Source organism: Suricata suricatta, chromosome 5 (assembly GCF_006229205.1).
Source record: "Suricata suricatta isolate VVHF042 chromosome 5, meerkat_22Aug2017_6uvM2_HiC, whole genome shotgun sequence".
Classification (NCBI taxonomy): Eukaryota; Metazoa; Chordata; class Mammalia; order Carnivora; family Herpestidae; genus Suricata; species Suricata suricatta.
Genome location: NC_043704.1, coordinates 43040850 through 43051365, shown reverse-complemented (window position 1 = coordinate 43051365; position 10516 = coordinate 43040850). Strand labels below are relative to the sequence as shown.

General features: G+C 37.3%; 1 pseudogene; it reads left to right on the top strand.

Moving 5' to 3' along the window:
• The first annotated feature begins 4496 nt into the window (after nucleotides 1–4496).
• LOC115291118 lies at nucleotides 4497–5758 on the top strand (annotated as a pseudogene).
• The last annotated feature ends 4758 nt before the right edge of the window (nucleotides 5759–10516 follow it).

Genomic DNA, 10516 nt, shown 5'->3' with positions numbered 1-10516 from the left:
TACAGAAAAAAGCACTATCCAGCACAGTGCCTGGCACCTAATAAATTCATGAGAAATAGCGCCTATAATTATATTTTCTAATAAGATTTGGCCAACAATCTTGTCATTGGGTGTTTCTTATTCCCATTTTCAAGATAAAGTGATGGAAACAATAAAATTTCAAGAAACTTTGAGACAGTGGGAAGTAAAATCCTGAATTCAAGCCCTATTCTAAATATTTTTAAAAGTCTATGCTCTTTCCATTAATTTATTCTATATGAATGAGTCAAAATTTAATAATGCCTCTTTCATAGTGTTATTGTAAGGATTAAAAGTGTCAATATTTATAAAATGAACCCAATTAATCTAAGGTATCATACATTCCATGGGGAAGTCTGTATTCTTGAGCTCTACCTACCATCATTTTCCAAGAGAATATGTACTCCAAGTGTTGGCCACAGTTTGTGATATCATAACATAGAGTGTCTCAAGGACTCTCTTGGAAGAGAATTCAGAGGAAGAACAGATAAGGTGAGAAATCTGAATCTACTTTATAGACAGCTTCATAGAGACCAGAATTGATATAGAACATGAATATTATAGCTTCTATGTGAGGCAAATAAATTTTTTTCCTACCCAAAACCAAACCAAACCACACGTGTTCTTTAAATAAATGATAATGTACTAGTGTGTATAAAAAATATATTTATACAAAGATATATTAAGTATCTGGAAGACAAATCAGTGAAGATGACACTGTAGGGTAAATTGATTCTAAAATCTAGAGCAATATAAAAGAAGTAAGTCATGTAAAGGAATGCATTTCTTCAGACATTGAAATATGGTTAATTGTAAACGTGTCGAATTCATTAAAGTTAAAAGACATTCATTTAAGCTAGCTTATAATGAGCCTGGAGAAATTTGTTGGTTTTTAATTTCAATGTACATTTCATTTTCTATAAATATTATGAGAAACATATCTATATAATTAACAATAGCCAAGAAAAGAAATGCCTAATAAACCTAGTATCAAGAATTATTGAGTGCAAATTAACTACACAATTCATAAGTGGTGTAATTAGTTTTTAATTAATAATCCACTTGACCTTTTAGGAAATAGATGATATTTCTTTATTGCTGAATCACACTAGAGACAAATAGGAGCTATTCTTCAATATTTGCATCAGGTGGCAAATAACCTAAATGATTAGTCGTCACATTTAGTTTGCTTGAAAAGTAAATATTTTCCCCTACCAGTATTATTGTAAGAACTTGAAATTTATCTAAAAAAATTAACCAATGTTTGATATTTAAAGAACGCTAAACCATTTTTAGAATTATGGAATCATGAGATGAAGAGCAGTTATTCTGAAAAAATAAGAACATCTTAATTGATTAACAAATTCAGAGTTTATTAATATTTCAGAAAGGAACCACATATAATCCAAAATAATCAGGTCCTCAGTATCAAGATGGGGTTCCTTACTAGGGTTTGGGATTTCCTCTGAAATACAGTATGAAGTTTTCTCAGACTCCTTTTTTTATATTTAAGGAATTCGGTTTATTACCTATGTCTTAGAAAACATAAGCATTTATAATAATCTGTTCTCTGGAAAACCATGTAGAAGCTGAAAGGAATTATATATAGTATCATCACAGATGCATAAAAGTTCCAGCTTAAGGAAAATAAATGAATAAAATACAAGATTCCTGATAAAATCTTTCTTTTTCTCTCTTCAATAAAATGTTTTAATTGCCACTTTCTAGGCTGAATTATTTAAAAACTGTATCTAGAATACTTTTGCAATTCTTCTATCTATCTACCTACCTATCATCTATCCATCCAACATTTATCTATATTAACTTGTAGAATGGATTTAAATATTTTTTTTCTGCTTCTAATTTAAAAGTCTCACTACCTGAAGCAGGATCTATTCCCAGATTCATCCATTACATGAGTCAACAACCCCTTCAGATAATAAATGTCATTGTAGATAAAATATACTAGCTGCTGTTCCACAGAAAAAGAATACTAATGTGTAAAATTAGACTAGAGGTTTTAGATATTTGAGTTTGATAATAGAGCACTAACCTTTCTAGCATTGAATCTTGTGAAAAATGTTACACTGCTCAGAGAAAACAAATTTTTCAGGAGGTCAAACTATGTAATGTGAAAACCTGATTTTTTTCGGGGGGAGTCTTTTTATTATCAATAGAAATAGTTCTTTATAGTACAGCCTCTGCCAAATTTATTTTTCACATCCTCCAAAGATTTTTCTTATCTTACTTTAGATATTTTGTGAAATATTAGGCGTTCTGTGGCCTAAGCTAAAATAGCCACACTATCCATGTATTCTAGCAGTTAAAGTTTTTCAATTACTCTTTCTGGCTAAAGAATTACATATTTCATTATTTAAAAATAAGTAGTTTATTACATTAAAATGACCAGAGTACTTAGGAAATATTTCTCGATTTCATTAATCTGCATGGAATAATAAACGGTAAAGGAAAAAATGTGGAGTTGGCATTCCCACTTTTAATTCAGACCTTCACCATGAACAGGCTATGAACTCCTGAAAAAAGGTAGAAACAAAATAGTTTATTTAGTAGTTGGTATAGGCATTCATTAATTTGGAAAAATTGTTTAACCAACCCTAAAGGTAACAAGTTAGATCCAAGAAAAGCAAGGGCGTTAGTTACAAAGACTGCAGACGTCACACTACCCTGTTTAAGATAGAGAGAGAAAATGCCTTTATTGTTGCAAACAGGGTGGAGCAAGATGAAAGATGATAGTAGTGAAAAGAAAAGACTAAGCGAGATGATCTAGGGAGAAAAACATGCACGAAATGCTTCTATAGACTGAATGTTTGTATACTCCCAAAGTCATATATTGAAGTCTTATTTGGAGGTGAAGTCTTTGAAAAGTGATTTGGTTATGAAGATAGAATCCTGATAAATGGAATTAGAGCTCTTGTGACAGAAATCCCAGGAGCCCTCTTCCTCCAGCAAAAAGATGGTGGTTTACGGGTCTGGAAATGGGCCCTCACCAGATACTGAATCTGCTGTCACCTTGCTTTTGAGCTTCCCAGCCTTCGGAACTATGAGAAATACATTTCTGTTGTTTATGAGGCACTCAGTTTATGATACTCTGTGATAGCCACACAAATCCAAACATCTACCATATTGGGTAAACAATATGTTTTATGTGCATATAATGGAAAATTATTCAGACTTAAAAAGAACCAAAATTCTGACCACGCCACATGTGCTACCACACTGAAGACATACTAGTTGAAACCAACCAGATACAAAAGGACAAATACTGTAGAATTCCTAGAATTCCTAGAATAGTCAAATTTATAAAGTAGAATGGTGGTTTCCAGGGGCTGGAGGAGAAGAAAATGGGGAGTTAATATCACTGTTTAGTGGGTACACATTTCAGTTTAAGAAAATGAAAAGTTCTGGAGATGGATGGTGGTGATAGTTGCACAGGATTATGAATGTACCTAGTGCCATTCAACTTAAAAATGGTTAAAATAGTAAATTTTATAGAATGTGTATTTTACCACAATAAGAAAATATTTTTTAAGCCAGTAATATAGGTATCATGAAAGAGCTTTTCAAGAATAAGGATGCCTACAGCTCCACTTGAAGTTCCTTATGATACAGACCCCACTGCTTTCTACTACTGAAGTCTTTAGGAAAGCATATTGTGCTCATGTTATAAAATTTTAAGTGGCTAATGGTGAATCAACATACAAAATCAGAACCTATACAAAATCAGAAACAGAAGAGGCAGAGAAGAGTATGAATATGTAAGTCCCCTGAGAACTTGCACCAATCTTAGGGAGAATTTCGGACTTTTATAAATCATGCTTGCTATTAAGAAACATAAGGTAATTTTGATCCCCAAGATACACAGGAGGCCCCAGCTGCATATGCATGACCTTCCCAAAGAAAGGTAAAAGAAAACATTGTTGCTAAACTCCATGAAGTAAGAGGTGCCTAAAAAAAAGGTTTTCCACCCAACAGGTAGATATTTTAGGAACCATTTCTTGCTCTAAGAGGACGCATCCAATTGAAAACAAAATAGTTAACAAAAGCTCCCTTTCACTCTACCTCCCCAAATAGTCATACATACTCCAAAGATAAGTTATACTCCTATATTATGAAAATAGTGCTTGAAATATTACTTATTTACTCTTGAGACTTCCAAGTTTGCTTTGGAATATCACTTTTATTAAAAATAAACATGACACAAGTTAGTGAAATATTTAGGGTGTTGGCTCTTCAGTATCAGCAATTCTGAGAGGCAGCAGAGTAGAGAACTTACAGGAAGCCAGGTGGACTTTAGACAAAACTAGACTAAAATTGTGTGGTCTTGGGAAAACTGGGTTTTTTTGCCTAAAAGATTGCTAAAACACCATCTCCCCCTCACGCCGTCCTCTCCCTTTGGATTGTAGTAACTCAGGACTTTGCCCTTCCTGGAAGAGGGGAGAGCCTTCTCCCTCTAGGAGATGAAGGAGTGCTGGGGTTGGGAGTGTGGCACTGAGAAGCCCTATCACCTTCTGCACATGACGATCTAGGTCTCCCCAAAGGGAAGCTGCCTGGCCATCCTCATTCACCATGACGTGGGCTTCCATCACAAGCTGTGCTTCCACACCTTCTTCAACTTTGAGGACATGCAGCCAATCATTGAGCACTTTGTGGTGTGCGACATGGATGCCCCCGGTCAGAGGTGGCAGCAGTGCAGTTTCCCCAGGGGTACCAGTTCCCCTCCATGGAGCAGCTGGCTGCCCCCAGCATGGCATCCCCAGCATGGCACCCCCAGAATGGTACAGCATTTTGGGTTCAAGTAAGTGATTGACATTGGAGTGAGATCCAGAGCCTATGTGCTGGCCAAGTTTGCTCTCATCTTCCCCTACCTGGTCAAAGGGCTGGCACTGATAAACAGTGGCCCCAACAACAAAAGTTGGATGGACAGGGTGGCCACCACACTCTCTGGCCTGACCAGCACTTTAGCTGCCACATGCTATCCCACCTTTTCAGCCAGGAGGAGCTGGTGAACAACACAGAGCTGGTGCAGAGCTACTGGCAACAGGTCAGGAAACATGGTGAGCCATGCCAACCTGCAGCTCTTCTGGAACATGCACAACAGCTGCAGAGACCTCAACTTTGACCCATCTAGAACAGGATGCAATGCTAAGACCCTCCGCTGCCTAGTGATGCTGGTGGTTGGGGATAATGAACCTGCTGAGATTGGGCTGGTGGAAAGCAACTCCAAACTGGATTCAACCACCATGACCTTCCTGAAGGTGGCAGATTCCAGGGGGCTCCCCTACGCCTTCCAATACTTCCTGTAAGGCATGTAGGCTACTTGCCATCTGCCAGGAGGACCAGGCTCGCCTGCTCTTGTACTGCGTCTCTCACCAATGCCAGCTCAGCAGAAGGCAGCCAGCCACAGGCCAGCACCCACTCAGGGAGCAGCGAGGGGCTGGGCCGAGTCAGTCACAGCATGGACTTGTCCTGTCAAAGCCCTTGGCCCAGCAAAGATGCCCACCTGCCCCTGCCTGCATCAGTATCCCACTGTAATTCTCATGTTAGCTTGTTTTCCCTTTACTATATATTTGTGGAGGCCAAGGGGAGAAAACAGGTTTACTTCTCTTTTGTTAAAAAACTGAGGGGACTCATCCTAGATGCTGTAGCAGGACAGTCTCCAGATGGTTTAAGAGGCTCACTCCTCCCCGAATTATTCACCTTGTTAACTCAGCTGAATTAGACCCCTCTTTCAACTCCTCACAGTCAGGGGAGGGACAGGAAGGAAGGGGATTTGCAGAGGAAAGAGGTCCAGTCCTTCTCTGGGCAGGATCCAGACTAATTTCCTGGATTGAAGAAAACATGGGCTGACTCTTTTGGACAAGCAGGTTTGAAGATGGGTAGGGATTTTGACATGGTGTGCTGGGACAGCAGAAGCTCAAAAGCTTAAATCAACATAAAATTACCATTTTATAATGTTGTAGGTTAGAAGTTCAATCCAGATCTCACTGGGCTAAAACAATGTTGGCAGCGCTATGTTCCTTTCTGGAGTCTTTAGGGGAGAGCATATTCTAGCTACTAGAAGGTGCCCACATTCCCTCGTTCATGGCTCCTTTCTCCATCTTCAAAGCAAGCAACCAGTAATACTGCATCTGTCTTTTCCTTCTTCATCACACCTCCCTGGGACACTGAACTCAGCTGGGAAAATTCCATCAATATTAAGGACCCATGTGATTAGATTGGACTCACTTGAATAATATGAGGTTACCTTCATATGTCAAGGTTCAAACTTTTAATCACAGCCACGAAGTCCTTTTTGCCATGTAAGGTGACATATTCACATGTTTCGGGGATTAGGGCATGGACACACATGAAGGACCATTTTTCTGCCTGCCATGTTAATGTTAAAGACATGATGCTGACATGACTTTAAACTGTGTTTTCTTTCCATGAAGAGCTCAACACAGTGCGTGAGAATTGTAAGCTGTATATTGACTATATCCCATGCCATTCGACTGTTTGAGGGAAAACGATGGTGGTGCATAATCAACTGGCCAATTAGGGAGTCAGTTACTTTAGATATCTCTAATATGCCTTAACCAGAAAGGCACTGCAATTAGTCAGCTTCCCACTGGGCACAATCATAACTGACTCTCAGTATATTTTAGACTGGTGACAGTATCTATAATGTGTACTTCATCTGACGCTTTTATCCATAAACCTCAATAAACCTTGCAAATACCAGAAGTGCCATTTTTCATAGCCCCCAAAATACTAATTTCACCATGCCAATGCTCATGTCAAAAACACTGAACATTCACAGACTTTTAACAAGACAGACATGGTTTCAGCCTTAGATTAGTGTCAGTAGGGTTGATTCCTTCTGGGGTTGTGAGAAAACAATCTGTCCCATGCCCCACATCTAACTTCTGGTGGTTTTGACATCAGTCTTTGGTGTAGAAGTGTCACCCCCATCTCTGCCTTTATAGTCACTCAACATTCTCTCTATACTGTACCTCTGTCTCCAAATTTCCCTTTTCTATAAGGATACCAGATAACCTCACGTTAAGTTTCTTGCCTCTATAAAGGTCCTATTTCCAAATATGGTAGCATTTTAAGACTTTGGGAGTTAGGGTCTGAATATGAATTTTGGGAACACATAATTCAACCCATAACACTCAGTTTTAGGTATTGATTTGTAAATATATAGATGCCTCTTGGCAACATTACTTATCTAGCACTTCTAAGATATAGAAGTAAAATTTCATTGTGTGAATTGACATTCTCACATGGCAAAATGGTCATACAAAACATAATTTAGGAAAAATAATAGCATGAAGTCACAATTATTCAGGCCCCAAATTTTATTTTGTTACTATTATACTCAAGCACTTAAAATTTGCAGAATTCCTATCAAGAACTCTGTGCTGTGGGTCACTTCACTTGTTCCACTTAGAACTGATCAAAAGCTATTGCTTCCTGCCAGGTTCACTGCAAATAAAATCTGAATACACAGTGCACAGTGTGGCTTAACTCATGATAGCAGTCAGCACTGACTAAATCATATTTTTCATGTCTCAGGCAATAAACAAAAGCACAAATCAAATGGCAGTAAAACTAGAAAGTACTCCTATTTTAAGTTATTGACAGCAACATTTCTTATCACTTCCTTGCCAAGGTTGAAGAACAAAGCCACTGATACACAAAGAAGTGAGAATATGTCTATCTATGAAGAGGATAAGAATGCCTTAAGGTCAGATTCTTATCTAACACAGTTGGTAGTAGTTTTTTTTGTTTTGTTTTGTTTTTGCTTTTGTTTTTGTTCTTTTTTTGTCTCTGCTAAGAAACATTTAAAAGAAAACAAAACCAAACAAACTAAAAAACTAGTCCTCTGTCACCCGCTATATAAACCTCAAAACAGTCTTAAGTAACTTTGTATTCAATTCATTTAGACTAAATACTAGACAAATATTTAGTGAGCATCTGTCACATGCCAGCCATTCTTCTAAGTCCAATTTTGTATCCAATAATAAATAAAACATAATCCTTATTGATTAAAAAAAACTAGCCTTTTAATTTCATTATATTACTTTTTTTTAATTTTAGAGAGAGAGCATTCAAGGGAGGGAGAGGGGAGGAGAGAATCAAGCAGGCTCCATGCTAGGCACGGAGCCCGATGTGGGGCTCCATCCCAGGACTGTGAGATAATGACCTGGGCCAAATCAAAAGTTGGACCCTCAACCAACAGAGCCATCCAGATGCCTCTGCAAAAATCTTAGTCGTTCTAATTATTCTAAATTAAGTTATTTCTTTCCAGTTTCTAGTAATATACTCCTGCCAACAGATTAGATTTTTTCTCTGTGTGCTAAATGTTTTTTGGCATAATTCTTATATTCTACATTTTGATTCTTTATTATAAATATTAAAATATATTTCTTCTTAATTTAAAACATATTTTAGTTTTTAAATTGAGTATTTGAATACAGGCTGGCTTAACTATTAATACTTTTATAGAAGGAGTGTATTCTATAGAACAGTGGTTCTATGTATGATTAATAGACCCCAATTCAATATTAAGAAGGAAAGCATAATCTAGTGAACCAATATTTTCCAAATTACCAAAGTATAAGAATAAAAAATCTTGCATGGGTAAAGAACTGTCCTCAGTGCAAGAAAGTCTAAAGGATTTCAATGCAACAGAGTTTAAGTTTACTGATATACTTCAAAATATATTTTGTAACTTACCTTTTAGAAACTAACACTTCCCAAATTTTGTGTAGAATCAAATATCCACAGCTATCTGAAAAAGGCTTTAAAATACTCTACTCCTTTTTGCAACTACATATCTGCATGAGGCCAGACTCTTCGGCTACTACCACCAAAGCAATTATCACAACAGACTGAAAGTGAACAGGATGAGAATTTCTCTGTCTTCTAGGTGGCCAAATATAGAAGAGATTGGCAAAAATATAAAGCAATGCCTTTTATACGACTTTTGTTATTCATTAAAAATGCTACTTATGTTACTATTTAATGGGCTTAGGGGCAACTGGCTCAGTTGGTTAAGTGTATGGACTTCAGCTCAGGTCATAACCTCACAGTTCATGAGTTTGAGCCCCGCATCAGACTCTGTGCTGACAGCTCAGACAGCCTGGAGCCTGCTTCAGATTCCTTATCTCCTTCAATGTGCCCCTTCCCTGCTCATGCTCTGTCTGTCTGTCTGTCTCTCTTTCTCAAAAATGAGTAAACATTAAAAATTTTTTAAAAATTAGTGGGCTTAGCATTTATTTTTAATTAATAAATAAATACATGAAACTTTCCCATTTAATTTCTAATACAATAAATATTGATAGATACAACTCATATGAAACAAAACCTCTTTGCGGTCCACAGTAAGCATAATGGGGTCCAGAAACCCAAAAGTTTGAGAATCACTGCACAGATATATATTCATCAGCACATTGCAATTAACAGTGCAATTAAAAACAATGCAAACATTGCCTGCCTAGGCTGCTCCACACCTGGCCCAGAGTGGAGATGATCCCCCGGGAGCGTGGGAACAGGTGACAGATGCTGGAGTTCCCAGAATGTAATGCCATTAAATATCGTCATATATTCTTTATTTCCTTTTCCCCATTCACCAAGCAAACTGCTGATGATTTTCTAGCTTTTCTGCAGGAAAGTGTTATACAGAGGATTTTATTTCTTTACAAGTCATATTTTTCATCATAAATAAATAAAACAGATTCTGATATTAACCACTACAGCGATTCCAACCAATCATAATAGGACTTTGGTCACTTCTGCACAAACACTAGGCTCTAAAACCTTTCCCATCAGTGGAATTTAGGACAGGTCATTCAGGTTTCCTTAAACAGATTTCCCTAATCTCACATCATGATATTAGTCCTATGTATTCCAGAAGGCCCTGGGATGCCTTGCAAATGTTTCTACTCCACATTGAATTACGGGGTGTCTCAGAGAGGGGGAGGACCTGCAGCCCTGAAAGCTCATTATGCTCATCCTCAGAACCAAGATGGTGCCGGCCTTAAGAAAATCTGTTTTCTTAAGAGAACTTTCTCTCTCCGTGAACCTGAATTTTTGATTTCAGAGAAGAAAAAAATTAAACTTTGTCTCACCAATAATCAGGGACGTGTTTTTATGTATCATAGTACAATGATTTAACTGGAATTGACAGAATTCAGGTGTGCTGATTCACCAAGGGGGAGAAACAAAAGTTTTAGAGCATAAAAATCCAGCAAAATGGCACCAAATTGTGAAGACATCTTAATTCACACACATGCAAGAAATAATAAAAAAATAATAAAATACCACCTTTGTAGAGACTCATGAATTCACCAAGGTATACTGTGCTAGATTGTTTTATTAGAAACTTTTGATACTTCCCAATGAAGGAAGTATTATAAGTCTTTATTAACATGGCTAAAGGATTTTCATTTCCTGATCTCTTTGTGATTTTTCTTTTTGTAATCTTCTGCTC